The sequence below is a fragment of the Oncorhynchus kisutch genome, linkage group LG28 (assembly GCF_002021735.2).
Source record: "Oncorhynchus kisutch isolate 150728-3 linkage group LG28, Okis_V2, whole genome shotgun sequence".
NCBI classification, from domain to species: Eukaryota; Metazoa; Chordata; class Actinopteri; order Salmoniformes; family Salmonidae; genus Oncorhynchus; species Oncorhynchus kisutch.
The window spans coordinates 13,278,429-13,299,723 of NC_034201.2; the positions used below are offsets into that span (position 1 = coordinate 13,278,429).

Below are 21,295 nucleotides of genomic sequence, written 5' to 3' on the forward strand. Positions count from 1 at the left end.
TGTGAGCGGACATTCTTCCCTTCCCTCTATTGTCTCTGTTTCCTGTTGCTCCTCATTAAGTGTGAATGAAGGATCTACCAGAGTTGCCTCATGCCTAAGTATCTAGATGCCTAATTTAAAGGAAGTGACATCAACACTGACTGAGAACTGCCACTGATTTTTTTTGCAGGTTTACTTCTAAGTGCTCTATTTGAGTCTGCATTTACCATAAATATCCTATTAAATTTCTAGGATTAATTAGTATTCTAATTCCTAAAAATATGGTGTTTACCATTTTAAATATGGTATGTCAGACATATCACTTGTATTTCTGTTTTATGTAAATACCTGTGCTTTCATGCTTGGTACAAAGTAATTACACAGGTTATTTCTCTGGAATAAGCCTAATGTAAACTGTTGCCATTTTATTCATTTTCTCATGTCCAATGCATCTCCTGACTTGACAAGGACTATTTGTGATAGTAATCAATGCTGCTCAGTAAAATTATTCAATCTCACTGCCTCTAGTTTTTCGACTAAGTTAAAGGCCCAGTGCAGAAGGTGTGATTTTTCTGTGTTTTATATATATTACCACACAGAGGTTGGAACAATATTGTGAAAATTATCATAATGCCCTTTTAGTGTACTAGCTATTTGAAATGACCACCTGAAATTTCTGCCTGTTTTGGTGGGATGGAGTGTTGGCCTGCCTGGTGACATCACTAGGGGGTAAATTAGATAATAAACCACTAAGAAATAGTTCCAAACCTCTCTTCCAATAACAGCTAGATTTCTGATTTCCTCTCCTCACTCAGACCACCCCCAGACTGTCCTAGCAAAATTATTCCTTGAGAAAATGCTCTTTGCTACGAAGCTATTTTGGTTTATTTTTTACAATTTCCATTTAAAACAATCACAGTAAAGTACTTAAATGTTACATAAATAATGTAATATTGAGATCAAAACGGCTGCATTGGAACCTTAATGGTTTTGGAGTTTGCCCACTGAGCTCTAACGGCAAACCTACTTTGCCCAGTAGATGGTGCTCTACACAAATGTATTTAACTTCATTGCATCTGCATCCCATGTGCAGTTTTTTCCTCATTGCATTTCTTCCGATAGTACTGTATGACACATCAGTGTTTTTTCTCTTTTGTTATCATGCTAATCTCTACCATATTACCCCCAGTATCTTGATTGTCCTTGCTCTTCTGTTTTGTAGTTCTATTCTTTATTCCTCCCTTGCCGTCAGTCTTTCTTTGTCTCTGCATGGCCTCCCGCGGTAGTCATTGCCACCCCTGTCCTGAAGGGGGCTCCAGCCTGTATGTGTTGTAGTGGCAACTGGGCAAGCAGGGCTGGCTATGGCTGAGTGACATGCATGTTGGTGTGATTAAGCCTGTCAGGCCTTTATGCTGCTAATTGCATGGCAACTGCAGATGGAGCTTTAATCTAAGCCTGACTGTCCACCCTGCTCCTCAGATCATGCCTGGTTCTGGTGTCCCCCTCCCTGTCCGAGGTTAGGATTGGGATGTTTAATGTCCCTTTTTACATATGCGGTGTTTCTAAACTAGACATGTGAACCTCACACTCAAGACTTTACAATTTAGATTGTACAACAGGCAGTCTGTGTTGTTATGGAGCAGCAGGCCGTGTTGTTATGGAGCAGCAGTCCCAGTGTCTGTGGCCCTTCCTGGGCTCATCCTCTCTCCTCAGACCTGCAGGGTTGGCTCAGGAGATCCCCGTCACAAAAGGACAGGCAATCAGATTGTCCACAATCCAATTGAATCTGATGCAACGCTCCCTGGGAGGCTTGCCCCTACGCTAAGATGCAGCAGCCTGGCTGGCCAATGGGGCTGCAGTACAAACCGCCTAAAAGGCCGCCAGGCCGAGTGGGCTGGCAAAGGATGTGTGTGTCTACCCTCAGCTCAGCAAGTCATGTCAACAAGCTGACAAGTGCCTCCTTTCCTCACTCGTCCTATTGCTTTCAGACCAAATTGTCAGCTTTTCTGTAAATGAGGCCTTGCTGAATTTGGGGGAATTCTAACTTTGAGAAATTGCTTTGCTTACCTTGATGCTCTCTGTGCCTTACCCTTGGCAAGAATGTAACAAGCTCAGTACAATACACAAAAAAATGAGAGCACGTTTCTGGAAACGAGACTTACTCTTTGAGTGTGTAGGTGATGTAAAAGGTGGCAGAGTCTCCGGAGTCTAAGCCAGGACACACGTTGATGTCAGTGTGTGTCTCTAGTCAGCATTGCTATGTGGGGCTGAGAAAGCAAGAGGAGAGCGGTCACATACCCTGAAGGTGACAGTGGGACCTTATAGGGGATTACCTTGTAATCTGCATTTAGGATGAGTGCCTACTAAAATAGCTTATTTTGTGCTCTGATCTCTCTCGATGTAGTGTCTAAGTGTGTGGAGTCATAAGCCAGCACCCACATGTGCTTATCCAGGACAGGGCTCCCTCATAAGGGCTTACATTCACCAGACTCGCAGCTCAAATATTGCCTTTGTGATCCTATCACCCTCCCACTCTTATACATGTGCAGTTTTGTTCCTCTCAGAGTTAACATTATGGGGAAACCCTGCACCCTGGTCATTTCATTTAAGGTGGGATGCAGGCAGTGTGTTTAAGGAAAGCAAGGCATTGTTTATAGTCCTGTGTCAGAAATAAGAGAGGAGAGGGTAAGTGATGTAGATGGAGAATTCCAGGGACACATCACATGTGCTTACAGATCCAGAGTGAACATTGCTGGCCCTCACACTGATTCACTCCACAATGTGATTGGGTCTAATTCTGCACATTATAGCATGTCAAGTAGCAATTGTCAAGTTCACAGGTTGTGGAGTATTATTGTGCTAATATGACTGGGTAGTATACTGCAGTAGATATCGGCATCATCACTTCTTGTTCTATGGAGCGATATACTTCAGCTCAAGGTGTGTGTGGTGAGGATCATTTGTTGGCAAGACCTTATAAGAAAATATTTTATTGGTCCTCTCAAACAGGCTAGAGAACCAGCGACGTTTAGTCAGGACAATATGCCCAAACTGAGACACGTATTTATTAAACCCCAAATCAGCGGATGCACAGCCATATTAAAAGACTTCATTTCCCGAACTGCAACGGGTCCGTGATGTCTCCAACAGCTGACAGATGATAAAAGCCTAGGCGAGAGCTTTCAGCAGGGGGAGAGAGTCTCTCGGCAAGGAGAATACACAACCCGAACACTGTTGGACTTTGGATTGCTTTGGACCAGGATATTGATATCGAACATTTGTATTTCTATATCCGAATTTGGCGCTTTTTTCTGCTCAATTTTGGGACATTTGCTAAGTTCCATAACATTGCGTAGCTGGTGCATGTGCATTTTAAAGTGCATCTACCCCCTAAAGCCGTGCCCAATGCCGAGGAATGGATAGTGTGTCTGATAAAGGTGGAAAGATGGTCGAGAGTGATGAGCAGTCGGAGAGGGATAGTGGCGGTGGCGCAGCGATGGCCGCGCTACACCAATGCGAACTCATCCAGAACATGATTGAAATCTCCATCTCCAGTTTACAGGGGCTCCGGACCAAATGCGCCGCGTCCAATGACCTCACACAGCAAGAGATACGTACTTTAGAGGTAATTAACTCTTGAAAACGCATAAATACGGCGGTCCAAACTGCGGGGTTATACGTATGTCTGCCTGGGCTGCATTTCTTTGGTGGCTAAGCTAGGCGCTCCATCAATTTCCTCATGTTTTGCACAATACACTGCAGTTGTTTGCTGTATTGCGCGATGCTATACATGATTATTTAAAGACTAGGCCTACATTTAAACATGCACGGTGACTTCCCACATTGTCTACTATTGATATAGCTATAAATGGACATTGTCACTGACGTTGATCTGGTTACTGTGACCTCTTTCTCGAGGTGAAATATTTGGCTGGAACCCCCGGAATTTTTGCAGCAATGTATTGCGTGTTGATGGAACGGGCCAAATTCCTCACATTTTAATTCTGTTCTTGTTCACGATTCCGCATTTCTGCATCAGACAAGCCAAGTTCGGAGACAACGAAATGCAACATGAAATAGCAGAGCATTTCTCGGCAATGGTAAATGCTCCTCATGCCAATAATCTTGATAATTTCCCTGAGTATATTTCTGATCCAATTTAAGGCCAATATGTTTTTTAATGCGTTCCCTGCACCTGGCTGTGTGAACAAAATAATGTCAGTCGTGTCTGCGATGAGTTGAGTAGCGTGTGCAAACAGTTCTGAGGAACCAGTGTTTAAATTGCGCAACGGGTGATGGCCTACATATCGGCTTCAGTCTTTAGGCCCATAATACGGTAGTGTTTAGTTGGAAAATATTATATCAAAGTAATAAAATAATACGGAAAATGTAGCCTATTATAGAGCAATCACATACTCATGGGCATATACACTGCGTGTACAGAACATTAGGATCACCTTCCTAATATTGAGTTGCACCCCATTTTTGCCCTCAGAACAGCCTCAATTCGTCTGGACATGGGTTGAAAGCGTTTCACAAGAATTCTAGACAATGTTGTCTCAAATGCTTCCCACAGTTGTCAAGGTGTCTGGATGTCCTTTGGCTGTGGACCATTCTTGATACACCGAGAACTGATTAGCGTCAAATAAAAACGGCAGCGTTGCCATTCTGTTCTTGACACTCAAACCGGTGCAACTGGCACATACTACCATACCCCGTTCAAAGGCACTTACATCTTTTGTCTTGCCAATTCACATGCTGAATGGCGCACACATACAATCCATGTCTCAAGGCTAAAAAGTAATTCTATAACTGGTCTCCCCTTCATATTCACTGATTGTTGTGGATTTAACAAGTGACCTGAATAAGGAATCATAGTTTTCACCTAGTCAGTCTGTCATGGAAAGAGCAGGTGTTCCTAATGTTTTTTACACTCAAGATCCCAAATCAAACTTTGTAACATGTGCCAAATATAGCAAGTGTATACCTTTACTGTGAAATGCTTACATAACAAGCCCTTAACCAACAGTGCAGTTCAAGAAGAGGTAAGAAAATATTTACCAAGCAGACTAAAGTCTATATATATATATATATATATATATATATATATATATATATATATATATATATATATATAATATGCAACAAGTTCAATGATTTTACAGAGTTACAGTTCCTAATAAGGAAATCAGTCAATTGAAATAATTTCTTTAGGCCCTAATCTATGGATTTCACATGATGGGCCAGGGGCACAGCCATGGGTTGGCCTGGGCTGGCATGGTCTGCGGTTATGAGGCCAGTTGGATGTACTGCCAACTTCTCTAAAATGATGTTGGAGGCGGCTTATGGTAGAGAAATTAACATTCAGTTCTCTGGCAACCGCTATGGTGGACATTCCTGCAGTCAGCATGCCAATTGCACGCTCCTTCAACTTGAGACATCTGGCATTTTATTGTGCACCTGTGTAATGATCATGCTGTTTAATCAGCTTCTTGATATGCCACACCTGTCAGGTGGATGGATTATTTTGGTAAATGAGAAATGCTCACTAACATGAATGTGAACAACATTTTAGTTTTTTTTGTGTGTGTGTGGAACATTTCTGAGATGTTTTATTTCAGCTCATGAACATTGGAACCAATACTTATATTTTTGTTCAGAATATTCTCAGCTGTCATGACATTTGTCCAGCCTACATTCAGTCGCCAACATCCACAAAGATGTATCAATAACCTACTCTTTATGCAAATTAAATGATACTACTGATATGCTTTCATGCTCATCACATTTGAATGAGATTGTCAGGTTTCTATTTGAGGAAAGCACAGGCTATTACTCTTCCCTTCAGGGGTTTTTGAAGAGTGCATTTTCTTTACCTTTCATGCATCTTCAACATCTGTGTTGTGAAAAGGTTTGGACTTCTTGAGTGGTCATTAAACTGCAACACTAGTTATGGTAAACCTGTTTCAGGACAAAGAAAGTCTTCAAGTGTGTGTCAGAAATAGAAAGCAATGAGTGGGTGCTCTAGGCTCACTCTACGCCTTTTATCGTCACCACACACTGCCACTTTCACTTCTTCCTTCACACTGGGTTTTCTTGTTAGTTCAGGATGTCCATCACTGAGGAAAACTGGATCGTTATGGTCTGCTCACCCTGCCTTATAGACATTCAACCAGCAATGATCAATCAGAAGCTGCGTTTCTCCAGGCCGTACATGCAGTGGGACAAAAGTATTTAGTCAGCCACCAATTGTGCAAGTTCTCCCACTTAAAAATATGAGAGAGGCCTGTAATTTTCATCATAGGTACACTTCAACTATGACAGACAAAATGAGGGGGAAAAATCCAGATTTTTTTTTTTAATGAAAGGATTTAAAAAATTAATTTATTAGCAAATTATGGTGGAAAATAAGTATTTGGTCACCTACAAACAAGCAAGATTTCTGGCTCTCACAGACTTGAAACTTCTTCTTTAAGAGGATCCTCTGTCCTCCACTCGTTACCTGTATTAATGGCACCTGTTTGAACTTGTTATCAGTATAAAAGACACCTGTCCACAACCTCAAACAGTCACACTCCAAACTCCACTATGGCCTAAGAGCTGTCAAAGGACACCAGAAACAATATTGTAGACCTGCACCAGGCTGGGAAGACTGAATCTGCAATAGGTAAGCAGCTTAGTTTGAAGAAATCAACTGTGGGAGCAATTATTAGGAAATGGAAGACATACAAGACCACTGATAATCTCCCTCGATCTGGGGCTCCACACAAGTTCTCACCCCGTGGGGTCAAAATGATCACAAGAACAGTGAGCAAAAATCCCAGAACCACACGGGGGGACCTAGTGAATGACCTGCAGAGAGCTGGGACCAAAGTAACAAAGCCTACCATCAGCAAGGGCATTGAAGATTAAACGTGGCTGGGTCTTTCAGCATGACAATGATCCCAAACACACCGCCCGGGCAACGAAGGAGTGGCTTCGTAAGAAGCATTTCAAGGTCCTGGAGTGGCCTAGCCAGTCTCCAGATCTCAACCCCATAGAAACTGTTTGGAGGGAGTTGAAAGTCCGTGTTGCCCAGCAACAGCCCCAAAACATCACTGCTCTAGAGGAGATCTGCATGGAGGAATGGGCCAAAATACCAGCAACAGTGTGTGAAAACCTTGTGAAGACTTACAGAAAACGTTTGACCTCTGTCATTGCCAACAAAGGGTATATAACAAAGTATTGAGATAAACTTTTGTTATTGACCAAATACTTATTTTCCACCATAATTTGCAAATAAATTCATAAAAAATCCTACAATGTGATTTTCTGGATTTTTTCCCTCATTTTGTCATTTTGTCAATAGTTGAAGTGTACCTATGATGAAAATTACAGGCCTCATCTTTTTAAGTGGGAGAACTTGCACAATTGGTGGCTGACTAAATACTTTTTTGCCCCACTGTATACCCTGATCCCATCTTCACACACCCCCTGAACCAGACAAATGTGGGGATGCTGGAAAGAATATAGTTAGTATTACAGCACCAAACTGAAGCACTAGTTTTAGTCACAGTATTTCACAGGTCCAAAAGCCTGAACCATCTGGGTTGAATCACCCCCATCTGTTTGTTTGAGAAGATTGTAGTGACAATTGGAGCAGAGAGAGAGATGTTAACCATAAGTCGCCCAGATCTGTCTTGGGCTTGGCCATAAAATCCTAACTGGCAGAAATCTGACAAGCCTGTCAGCTTGACACTCCCATAGGGCTCCACAAGTGTTCTCATGAGTCCCGTATATAACAGCAGAGTGGAAAATATCAATTGTCAATCCAGCTAAATGGCCTAACTGATCAGTTAATTTGTGTGATGAATGAGAGAAGTGAATAACGACGGGTTAAAGTGTCTGTCACAGTTGTGTTGCAAAACAGGGGCATCTCTCCCAGAGACCCGCACTTGAGCGCAATCAAGAGAGGCTTGAACTCGCATTATATTCTTACTGAAAGAGCTTTATTATGGCACTCCATCCATGGCTGTTTTTTTACTGTGTGCCTTGCCGGTGAAAAGATAATGGTGCTTTGCTCTCCAAGTGGAGTACTGCAAGGTGGTGCTTCAGTTTTCACACACTAATCCCTGTCTGACTCTTGACATCTCTCACACACCCCCTCTGTCTGTCTTTCTGTTTCCATGTTGGCCTGTTCTTTGTTATGTCTCCCTGTCGTTGTCTCTGTGGCTGTGAATCAGTATGTCTGTTACACTTTAGCAATGAATGACACTAGATGATATCCAATAATAATTCAAACAGCCTCTAGGGACAGATTAAATACTTTGTAGGGAAGGTTACTCTAAAAGAGCTTGAACATCTTTATTTTTTTTTTTTACAGGCTATACAGTGCCTTCAAATTGTTCACACCCCTAGACTTTTTATACATTTTGTTACAGCCTGAATTTAAAATTGATTCAGTTGAGCTTTATTATTGTATAAAGCCTACACACAATACCACATAATATCAAAGTGGAATTATGCTTTTTTGAATTTTTCAGTAACATGAAAAGCTGAAATGTCATGAGTCAACAAGTATTCAACCCCTTTGTTATAGAGTTCAGGAGTACAAATTCGCATAATGAGTTGCATGGACTCACTCTGTGAATGACAACCTCATCTCTATACCCCACACATACAATTATCTGTAAGGTCCCTTCGTCGCACAGTGAATTTCAAACACAAATTCAACCACAAAGACCAAGGAGGTTTTACAATGCCTTGCAAAGAACAGCACCTATTGGTAGATGTGTTTTAAAAAGAAATAAAAAACAGACAGTGAATGTCCCTTTGAGCATGGTGAAGTTATTAATTACACTTTGGATGGTGTATCAATACACCCAGTCCCTGCAAAGATGCAGGCGTCATTCGTAACTCAAGTTGCCGGAGAGGAAGGGAACCACTCAGGGATTTCACCATGAGGCCAATGGTGACTTTTTAAAACATTTACAGAGTTTAATGGCTGTTACAGTAGAACTGAGGATGGATCAACATTGTAGTGTCTAGGGAAAATTTCTGTGGGAATATATGGGAAACAATGGAAATGTATGCAAATTAATATTAATACAATTTAAATGTATATGTTTTTTTATTGGATATATTTACCATATATGGAGACAGAAACATAAACCTTTTACCTTATAAGTACTCAATTACAAATGAGTAAATCCTTCCAATAGATTTTTTTATTTACGAATTGAACTTTAATTAAATGAGTTGACTCTTCACATGGGATGATTTCACTGAACAACAAAAGAAAGGGAATATTGAATGATCCCCAATGATCCATCGCATCTCCCCAAAAAGATTTCAACATACAGCTGTAAAATGAGAGTCTAGAAACTAAAGCTTTGGTTGTCTCCCTCTCAGGCTTCCATGTCTTCTCCCTGGACCACAATGTCCACCTCTTGAACATCAGACTCTGAGGCCTCATCTTCACTGTCACTTTCCAACCCTGTTGAGGATGGCAGGTTATCAGGCTCAAAAAGCCTCAAATTTGCCCGGATGGCCACCAATTGTTCAACCCTTGTATTGGTCAGCCTGTTGTGTGCTTTGGTGTGTGTTCCCAAACAAGGACCAGTTGCGCTCTGAGGCAGCTGATGATGGTGGGATTTGGAGGATGATGGAAGCAACAGGGGAAAGAGCCTCAGATACACAAGGTCCCTTCCACCAGGTGGCTGATGAGATATGTTGGCACCACTGCCATATTGCATCTCCATTCCAAAGTTCTTGCTTGGAAGTGTACTTTGCCAGACTGCCAAGAACCTTGCTCTAATCCAGGCCAAGGTGGCGAGACAGCATACTTAGTGTCCAACATGTACTCTGGGCGTGTATGGACTTAAGGCAGAAGTCTTCACACTTTTGATGTATTTCAGAACTGCATTTTCCTCTGCTTTGAGCAACAGTGAAGGGGGAAGGGCAGTACGGATTTCTTCTCTTACATCTGCAAGCAGAGTCTGAACATCAGACAGGATGGCATTGTCTCCCTCAATCCGTGTAATGGCTACTGCTATAGGTTTCAGGTTGCTTACCACACTCTCTTAAAATAAACTCAGCAAAAAAAGAAACATCCCTTTTTCAGGACCCTGTCCTTCAAAGATAATTCATAAAAATCCAAATAACTTCACAGATCTTCATTGTAAAGGGTTTAAACACTGTTTCCCATGCTTGTTCAATGAACCACAAACAATTAGTGAACATGCACCTCTGGAACGGACATTAAGACACTAACAGCTTACAGACGGTAGGCAATTTAGGTCACAGTTATGAAGACTTAGGACACTAAAGAGGCCTTTCTACTGACTCTGAAAAACACTAAAAGAAAGATGCCCAGGGTCCCTGCACATCTGGCTGAACGTGCCTTAGGCATGCTGCAAGGAGGCATGAGGACTGCAGATGTGGCCAGGGCAATAAATTGCAATGTCCATACTGTGAGCCGCCTAAGACAGCGCTACAGGGAGACAGGACTGACAGCTGATCGTCCTCACAGTGGCAGACCACGTGTAGCAAAACCTGCACAGGATCAGTACATTCGAACATCACACCTGCGGTACAGGATGGCAACAACAACTGCCTGAGTTACACCAGGAACGCACAATGCCTCAATCATCAGTGCTCAGACTGTCCGCAATAGGCTGAGAGAGGCTGGTGGAAGGCAGGTTGTAGGCAGGTGGAAGGCAGGTCCTCAACACACATCACCGGCAACAATGTTTCCTCTGGGCTAAAACCCACCATCGCTGGACCAGACAGGACTTTCAAAAAGTGCTCTTCACTGACGAGTTGTGGTTTTGTCTCACCAGGGGTGATGGTCGGATTCACATTTATCGTCAAAGGAGTGAGCATTACACCGAGGCCTGTACTCTGGAGCGAGATTGATTTGGACGTGGAGGGTCTGTCATGGTCTGGGGCGGTGTGTCACAGCATCATCAGACTGAGCTTGTTGTCATTGCAGGCAATCTCAACACTGTGTGTTACAGGGAAGACATCCTCCTCCCTCATGTGGTACCCTTCCTGCAGGCTCATCCTGACATGACCCTCCAGCATGACAATGCCACCAGCCATACTGCTCGTTCTGTGTGTGATTTCCTGCAAGACAGGAATGTCATTGTTCTGCCATGGCCAGTGAAGAGCCCGGATCTCAATCCCATTGAGCATGTCTGGGAACTGTTGGATCGGAGGGTGGGGGCTAGGGCCATTCCCCCCAGAAATGTCTGGGAACTTGCAGGTGCTGTGGTTTTAGATTGGGGTAACATCTCACAGCAAGAACTGGCAAATCTGGTGCAGTCCATGAGGAGGAGATGCACTGCAGTACTTAATGCAGCTGGTGGCCTCACCAGATACTGACTGTCCCTTTTGTTCCGGGACACATTATTCAATTTCTATTAGTCACATGTCTGTGGAACTTGTTTCCGTTTATGTCTGTTGTTGAATCTTGTTATGTTCATACAAATATTTACACATGTTAAATTTGCTGAAAATAAACGCAGTTGACAGTGAGAGGATGTTTCTTTTTTTGCTGAGTTTACATCATCCAGCAGGATCCTCTTCATGGGGCTGTCCATGTCGGCAGACTGTGTTATGGCCATTTCTTGGAGAGACTCCCCCTCCAGGAGACTGTCAAACATGATGACACCACCACCCCAACAGGAGTTGCTGGGCAGCTTCAATGTGGTGCTCTTATTCTTCTCACTTTGCTTGGTGAGGTAGATTGCTGCTATAACTTGATGACCCTTCACATACCTAACCATTTCCTTGGCTCTCTTGTAGAGTGTATCCATTGTTTTCAGTGCCATGATGTCCTTGGGGAGCAGATTCAATGCATGAGCAGCACAGCCAATGGGTGTGATGTGAGGGGTAGGACTCCTCCACCTTAGACCAACCTGCCTCCATGTTCGTAGCATTGTCTGTCACCAGTTCAAATACTTTCTGTGGTCCATGGTCATTGATGAACCTTCAGCTCATCTGCAATGTAGAGACTGGTGTGTCTGTTGTCCCTTGTGTCTGTGCTCTTGTAGAATAATGGTTCATGGGTTGAGATGATGTCGTCAATTATTCCTTGCCCACGAACATTCGACCACCCATCAGAGATGATTGCAATACAGTCTGCTTTCTCTATGATTTGCTTGACCTTCACTTGAACTCTGTTGAACTATGCATCCAGCAAATGAGTAGATAAAGCATGTCTGGTTGGAGGGGTGTATGCTGGGCTAGGAACATTCAGAAATCTCTTCCAATACCTGCGAGCATCAGAGGTGAACCAGTTGCATACACAGCTCAAGCAAGACATTCATCAGCATTTCTCTGACTCCGTTCCCTCCATTGAGTCAAGAAAACTTCTGATTCCTGTTGCTATCGATAAGGTGTCTGATTCATCATTTTCACCTCAAATAGAAGTAGAGGGACTTTTGTCAGAGGTTGCTTGTTTTGAGCGCTGAGGGAAATTTATCCGCTTGTCCAGATGATTCTGCATCTTTGTTGCATTCTTCAAGTTATTTGGCACAGTATTTGCAAATGTACACAGCTTTTCCATCTACATTAGCTGCAGTGACATGTCTCCACACATCAGATAGTGCCCGTGGCATTTTCCTGTAAAGATTAGGAATAAAGAAACATATACTATTCCATGTACAGATAAATAGTTAAGCAGTTAGATTAAACTCCTTTTAAGATATATGTTTTAAAATGAAACATGTATGGAAACAGGTGAAATAACACTCTTCAGTTAGCAGGCTCAAGCAAGCTAAATCCCACATGGAAGCAAAAATTAACTAGCAGAAATTGTCACAAGTTAGAAATAATTTAAAAACACTTTGCTGTAGGCTACTATTCACTAATTAACAAAAAATAATGTATGTCATAAAATATATTCACACCAACCAGTATTGTAATCATAACTTACCAGAAAGCATGTAGTCCTTGGCTCACAGTGTAGTAGTGTGGGCTCAATAGCATCTCCATTAGTGTGCAAGATCTTGAGAATCAGCTGTACATATCATGGAAGAGTGAACTTCACATGTGGTGGAAGAATGCACTGTGCATGCAGAGGGTTGCAATTCCATTGAATTGGGGAAAGTTTAACCAAAATATACCACAAGACCTAGAATTGCCTTATGTGTATCCCACAAAAAAAAGGTTCACTGTTATAAGCTAACCTTTTTCATGAATTTAAGCTAAATTCCCCAAATTCCTGGGCTTAACTTCTCATGGAAAAATTCTGTAAATTGACCGTTAAGTTTCCAACCCTTCGCAACCCTAGTAGTTACTCCACAATACTAACCTAAATGACAGATGTTCCAAAACATGCATCCTGTATGCAATAAGGCACTAAAGTAAAACTGAAAAAATGTGGCAAAGAACTTAACTTTACATCCTGAATACAAAGTGTTATGTTTGGGGCAAATCCAACACCTCACTGAGTACCACTCTCCATACTTTCAAGCATGGTGGTGGCTGCATGATGTTATGGGTATGCTTGTCACCGGCAAGGACTTGGGAGGTTTTTTTTGTTTAAAAAAAAGAAACAGAATGAAGCTAAGCACAGGCAAAAATCCTAGAGGAAAACCTGGTTGTCTGCTTTCCAACAGATGCTCAGAGACATTCACTTTTCAGCAGGACAATAACCTAAAACTCAAGGCCAAATTTACACTTGAGTTGCTTACCAAGACGAAATTGAATGTTCCCGAGTGGCCTAGTTACAGTTTTGACTTGAATCGTCTTGAAAATCTATGGCAAGACTTGAAAATGGCTGTCTAGCAATGATCAACAACCAACTTGACAGAGCTTGAATAATCTTTTTAAAGAATAATGTGCAAAATATTGTACAATCCAGATGTGCAAATTTCTTAGACTTACCCAGAAAGACTCACAGCTGTAATCGCTGCCAAAGGTGATTCTATCGTGTATTGGAAAGAAAATGCAGAAATGTCTAAAATCATGTTTTCACTTCATCATTATGGGCTATTGTGTGGAGAGAGAAAAAAATATTCATTCCATTTAGAATTTGAGGCTGTAACACAACAAAATGTGGAATAAGACGAGGGATATGAATACTTTCTGAATGCACTGTATGTAGCCTAGCCTATATAGACATATAAAGATTATATTACATCGGTCACAACAACCAGACTTCTGACTCCTCATTTGAATCTTGCTTGCGTAGGTGTCTCTTGATATACATTTTCTTCTGTGAGTCTTTTGGATTAATGCATCACCATGTTATCTGTGCAGATAATCCATCCCTGAGCCTATCCTAATAATCAGCAGATAGAAATGCATCATCTGTTTTGTCTTCTCATGATGTTGGAAAGAGTTTTGCTGCGCCGCTCGTGGTGTGAGCTATTGTGGCTGTGTCTCTATATTTAGACGTCTTTCTTCCTACGCATTTTCAGGGTTGGTTGTTAAATAAGGAAATCAAATGACGCGCAAAGAGGCTATGCTGAGAGGAGAGAGCAGGGCGGAAGGGGGGGGGGGGGGGGGATCAAAGCCAATCAGCTGGGCTGCTTCTTACAACATAGCAACTGCTGTGTCTGAGGCCTAGGAGGAGACCGACTGGGGAGAATATGGCCATCACCAGAGAAGAAACAAGCAAATCATTGCAGCATTATCCACACTATTTCAGTTTCCTCTTTTTGTATTGGGAAAACAAACGGTACAATCCAGCAGTCGGATTGCATTGTGTGGAAATCATGGTCGTTTTACCCCAGCAGGCAGCTTTTGAGCTATTCTTAAACATGTTGAGGATGTTTCTCTGCATCTGGTCATTCTGAGGTCTGCAGTATTTGTGTAATGGGGAAGGGGGATTTGCATGACATGGCAAAAATCAAGAGGTTCCGTTGCCCTGTTCAAGCTTCCTTCCTACCCATTCCTTTCTGTTTTTTTCTTCCTTTCTTCAAGGACCATGACATAATTCCATTTCCAGGTCGGATATATTACATTTGGGTAACATTTTACATACATTTGCTTCTATACCTGTGTAATAAAACTGCAATAGCTTTGTAATTGCTTAGTACCAGAATTGGGCATTTTTTTTGTTATTATTACTCAAGTGGAATAAGGAATAGTGCCTATTCCTCATTCCTGTTAGGAGGGTTCTATATACAGCATGGTTACACAATAATGTATTTGAGGTATTTTGTGTTTCTCAATTGAATTCAGTTTAATCTAAATTCCTAAATAATGATGCGTTGCTCTCTAACAGAAAGCGCCTTAGATTTAGAGAACCATTTAGATTCAGAGAATGATGCAACACCAGCTCGAACACCTACTCTTAAGTTCTATGGGAATTGCCTGGTTAGATAATAATGCATGTTTGGTTTCAACTGTAACTCAGGAGAAGACACGCATTAGCCTGCCCCCATGCTGTTCTAACTGACTCATGTCAACGTGTAACCCAAAACACTCAACAATGATCTTCCAATTGATTCAGGGCCTTGATGCAATTGCAATCGTTAAATTGTCCTATTGTGTTGTATGTCTTGAGGCAGCAGTAAAGTGGGGTCCGAAATTATTGACACGCTTGATAAAAATGAGCAATTAGAACTGTGGAAAATAATTACTAAAAATACTGAGCTATATTTTGCACTCCAAAAAAATGGGCAAATATTATTTTATACTAATATAGTTGCTCAGAGAAAGAGATTTTCTTTAACACGTAATAAATAAAAAAATCTCAAAGGTAGGGTCAAAATTGACAGCCCTAAAGATTCTTAGAAATAAAGTAGCTAAAAGTGTAGTATTTGGTCCCATATTCCTACTACATCAAGCTCGTCACTCTACAAACTTGTTAGATGCATTTGCAGTGTTTCAAAATTATTTTGTGCCCAGTAGAAATGACTGGTAAATAATGTATTGTCATTTTGGAATCACTTTGATTGTAAATAAGAAAATAATGTTTCTAAACACTTACGTTAATGTGGATGCTACCAAGACTACGGATAACCCAGAATTAATTGTGATTAATGATGAATGAGAAAGTTACAGAGAGTCAAAGATCATACCGCCAAGATATGCTAACCTCTCACCATTGCCAATAACAGGGGAGGTTAGCATGTCTTGGTGGTATGATATATATTTTTTGAGCATACAGTAAAACAGTGTTGAAATGATTAATTTCATAGTCATTATTGCTTATCAAGATGAGCAGTAATGTTCACACACTTAAAATTCCAAGCTATTTCTGAGCTTTGTATGGTGTGTCGGCAAGGCCGGGCTGTGTGTTGCTGGGGCTGTCGCTAGGACAAACCAGACGGGGACTAACCTTACACAACATAAGGACAGAGGATTAGTGGCAGCAGCCAGCCAGCCAATCCCCCAGCCCCTCCCTGTGGGGTCAGCCAGCGATGACGGAGGGGTCAGTGCAGTGGGCCATTGTCTCTGACAGTCACCCACGGACGATGGGCGGCCAGCCCTGCCGCAAAGCCCGTGGCACATTTGACCCTTCCTCCCTCCCTGCACCATGCGTCACTGTGCCTCCGTCCATCGTGCCACAATGGTGGTGGGCTGTGGTGATTTGTGGCATATTCATGTTGTTACCTGGGGCTGCTTAATATGCAGCATCACGTCACAGCCGTTTGTTAACATTTAGGCCCATCACAAAGGCCTTAATGTGCCATGTTCATTATCTGCCAGATCACAGTGCTGTGCTGCCCTGAGACCAGTGCACACAGTGACTGTGACGGGGGCCGCCCACATTTTATTAATGCTACTTTGGACCTCATGGGGCCAGCGGATAAGGGCAGATGAAGCTATAGGCGAAAAGACAAAACGCAACAAAGCCTCCTTGTCACATGGTCCTGCCTCCTTGTCACATGGTCCTGCCTCCTTGTCACATGGTCCTGCCTCCTTGTCACATGGTCCTGCCTCATTGTCACATGGTCCTGTCTCCTTGTCACATGGTCCTGTCTCCTTGTCACTTGGTCCTGTCTCCTTGTCACTTGGTCCTGCCTGCTTGTCACATGGTCCTGCCTGCTCCTGCCTGCTTGTCACTTGGTCCTGCCTGCTTGTCACTTGGTCCTGCCTGCTTGTCACTTGGTCCTGCCTCCTTGTTACTTGGTCCTGCCTCCTTGTTACTTGGTCCTGCCTCCCTGTCACTTGGTCCTGCCTCCTTGTCACTTGGTCCTGCCTGCTCATTCCTGCTTGTCACTTGGTCCTGCCTGCTTGTCACTTGGTCCTTCCTGCTTGTCACTTGGTCCTTCCTGCTTGTCACTTGGTCCTGCCTGCTTGTCACTTGGTCCTGCCTGCTTGTCACTTGGTCCTGCCTCCCTGTCACTTGGTCCTGCCTGCTTGTCACCTTCTCCTGCCTGCTTGTCACCTGCTCCTGCCTGCTTGTCACCTGCTCCTGCCTGCTTGTCACCTGCTCCTGCCTGCTTGTCACTTAGTCCTGCCTGCTTGTCACTTAGTCCTGCCTGCTTGTCACTTGGTCCTGCCTGCTTGTCACTTGGTCCTGCCTCCCTGTCACATGGTCCTGCCTGCTTGTCACTTGGTCCTGCCTGTTTGTCACTTGGTCCTGCCTGCTTGTCACTTGGTCCTGCCTGTTTGTCACATGGTTCTGCCTGTTTGTCACATGGTCCTGCCTGCTTGTCACATGGTCCTGCCTGCTTGTCACATGGTCCTGCCTGCTTGTCACTTAGTCCTGCCTGCTTGTCACATGGTCCTGCCTGCTTGTCACATGGTCCTGCCTGCTTGTCACATGGTCCTGCCTCCCTGTCAATTGGTCCTGCCTGCTTGTCACATGGTTCTGCCTCCCTGTCACATGGTCCTGCCTGCTTGTCACTTGGTCCTGCCTGCTTGTCACTTGGTCCTGCCTGCTTGTCACATGGTTCTGCCTGCTTGTCACTTGGTCCTGCCTGCTTGTCACTTGGTCCTGCCTCCCTGTCACATGGTCCTGCCTGCTTGTCACTTGGTCCTGCCTGTTTGTCACTTGGTCCTGCCTGCTTGTCACTTGGTCCTGCCTGTTTGTCACATGGTCCTGCCTCCCTGTCACATGGTCCTGCCTGCTTGTCACATGGTTCTGCCTCCCTGTCACATGGTCCTGCCTGCTTGTCACTTGGTCCTGCCTGCTTGTCACTTGGTCCTGCCTGCTTGTCACATGGTCCTGCCTGCTTGTCACATGGTTCTGCCTGCTTGTCACTTGGTCCTGCCTGCTTGTCACTTGGTCCTGCCTGCTTGTCACTTGGTCCTGCCTGCTTGTCACTTGGTCCTGCCTGCTTGTCACTTGGTCCTGCCTGCTTGTCACTTGGTCCTGCCTGCTTGTCACTTGGTCCTGCCTGCTTGTCACTTGGTCCTGCCTGCTTGTCACTTGGTCCTGCCTGCTTGATGGTGATACTATTGTGTACTGATGAGTTCTTGTACCTATTCCAGTTACGAAGACGTGTAGTATTTTTGTAAAAAAAAAAAATGTACATTTTTATTTTCTGACTAAAAAAATGTTTTGGAAGAGAACCATCAAACACTCATGGACACACTGGCACATTTATTTTGCTCTTGAAAATTGAGCATTGATCATGGTTTGATTTACAATTGTGAAGACAAAAGCCAGCACATAATACCAGATGGGAATGGTACAGTTTGTGGGCTTCTGTGGGGCAGATTCAGAATCCATGTCACATTGAAAGTCCATATATATAAAAAATATTTAAATAAATAAAAAGAGTTCTTAACAGGGCGTGTTTTTTTTTACCCTCGCAGGTGTCGTCTCCTTCAGACATGAGCTCGTCGTAAGAGCAGATGTTGAGCACGTTAATATGCCCACCATGACCACAGACTGCAGATGCCTTTAAAAACTGCTGTACAGTTCTGAGGGGACCAAAGGATAATGGCACATAACATGTGACAATAGAAACTGCAGAGAGTCATGTACATTTTGAAGGGGGCTTCTATTACCACAGATTGTTTTATCTTTGAGAAATCTGATGTTACCTCATAGTGTACGTTCTGTTTCCCTGGGAAAGAAGTCTTGCATAATTCTCCTGCAGAGAGGCAATGCTGTCATTGGCAAAGACATCAAAGTAAGGCTGTCATCCAATGTTTCTGAGAGTACAAGACGGTTATTTCTGCCGAATCTTGAGGAAACAAATGGAACAGTAGGACTTTGTCCCCTGTGTCAGACAGGCGTTCTGGTGTCTCTCTGGCTGCTCTCTGGTGACTTGGTTCGTATTGGCTGTCACTCATCTCCTCAAGGCACTAAAGCGTTTCCATGGTGTTGTTCAACCCCCATTTTCAGACTAACAGGTGGGATCTGAGGCTTGTCAGGCTACCCCATCCCCCACCAGGCTCCCATCTATATGAGTCAATGAGTTCCATCCTCTACCAGGCTCCCATCTATATGAGTCAATGAGTTCCATCCCCCACCAGGCTCCCATCTATATGAGTCAATGAGTTCCATCCTCTACCAGGCTCCCATCTATATGAGTCAATGAGTTTCATCCCCCACCAGGCTCCCATCTATATGAGTCAATGAGTTCCATCCTCTACCAGGCTCCCATCTATATGAGTCAATGAGTTCCATCCTCTACCAGGCTCCCATCTATATGAGTCAATGAGTTCCATCCTCTACCAGGCTCCCATCTATATGAGTCAATGAGTTCCATCCTCTACCAGGCTCCCATCTATATGAGTCAATGAGTTCCATCCTCTACCAGGCTCCCATCTATATGAGTCAATGAGTTCCATCCCCCACCAGGCTCCCGTCTATATGAGTCAATGAGTTCCATCCTCTACCTAACACAGACCTGTTGTTAGCTGGTCATCACAGGGCTGACTGAAGAATCTATCGATCTGTGAATCTGACTCTGTTACATTTTGAAGCCCACTGAGGATTTCAGTGTTTTAAAACACACGTCATGTCTGGGATCTATGGAATGGTACAACGCTACTCCAGCTTTTGATCTTTCTATAGAAAAGGTGCTGTTATTCAAATGTTACCTAATACGATATGTGTGTTTTATTTAGCAGAACTGCAGAATTGTGTCTAGTCTGAGGTGTACTTTTAACAGATATTCCACATTGAGGTGTACGGTCTCAGATTTTCTGTTACATGTCTATGGGAAAATCCCACTCTAAACAATGTTGCTGACGACTCTGGAGTGAGGTTGCTAGGTAACCTGACAACACTCTTGCACCAGTGTATTGTTCACTGTGCTGCTGAATGATCCCCATCTACCTCTGTGTGTGTGTGTGGTTCTTGTGACGGATGTCTCTGGTGTCCAACTACACAATACCATTATGTTCCAGAAATGAGACTGAAAAATACTATCTGCAACTCACAGTTGCAAAATATGAGGAGGAAATTGTCACGTTGGTTGTTGCTATGTAGGCCTACTACAAATGTTAAATAGCTTTTACAGTTAAAATGTCTCCTGACCCTTTAAACTACACAGAGAGAATTTCAGACAGAAGTCTAATGAATCTAGTGTCATTCCTGCTCTGTGGGAAATGTCATGTAGATCTTCTCAATTTCAGCTCACATCCTGTCACTCCACTAAAAGAAGAGAAGGGATACAGTGAAGAGAGCTTGTTGTCGGCAAGAAGAAGCTTACTGGCCCTCTTGTCCACCCACAGCATGAGGCCTCTCAATGGCTAACCTCAAAGGTCAAATGCCTGCACCCAGAACAATGGTTAAAGTCCAGACACATTGTGTCAATATAAGGAGTTGTGGGCATGGTAGCCTATATGAATAGGATCGGGCTCCCTTTAACCAGCCCTGTCAGACAGTCTGTATTTGAAGTGATTCCGTAATATACTATTACCTTCAGTGGACATCGTACCATTGAGGCTTCAATGGGTCAAAAAGAAAATGCTGCTTCCTATTCATATTTGGCCTTCTGTCTGAGTTTGTTTTTCAAATCAAATTGTATTGTCACATCCATGTGTTTAGCAGATGTTATTGCGGGTGTAGTGAAATGCTTGTGTTTCTAGTGCAGTTATATCTTAACAAGTAATATCTAACAATTTCACAACAATACACACACATCTAAGTAAAGGAATGGAATTAACAATAAATAAATATATGGACGAGCAATGTCAGATCATATCAAGTTCTCTTCAAGTCAACTCTTTAGCACACTTTCAGTTTATTCACTTCTCAAATAGACTGGGTTTCTTTCTCCCAGTCACACGTCCAGGGGAAGAATAAACATGTAGCTTTTATTGAGGAGGGCAATCTATGCCCTCAGTACAATTAGTACTTGTCTGGCAGCCGAGGAGTTGGAGTGGTCTATGGAGGGCCCCTTTGCCCAGGCTGTTGACCTGACCCCTCCTCAGGTCCTCCTCCAGACGCCCTCTCTCCTTTCGCCTGCAG

The 21,295-nt window shown here is 43.2% G+C and overlaps 1 pseudogene; it reads left to right on the plus strand.

Annotated features, from left to right (window-relative positions):
- The first annotated feature begins 3,138 nt into the window (after positions 1 to 3,138).
- LOC109872882 (kinase suppressor of Ras 1-like) overlaps positions 3,139 to 21,295 on the plus strand; it is a 45,195-nt pseudogene continuing 27,038 nt past the window's right edge.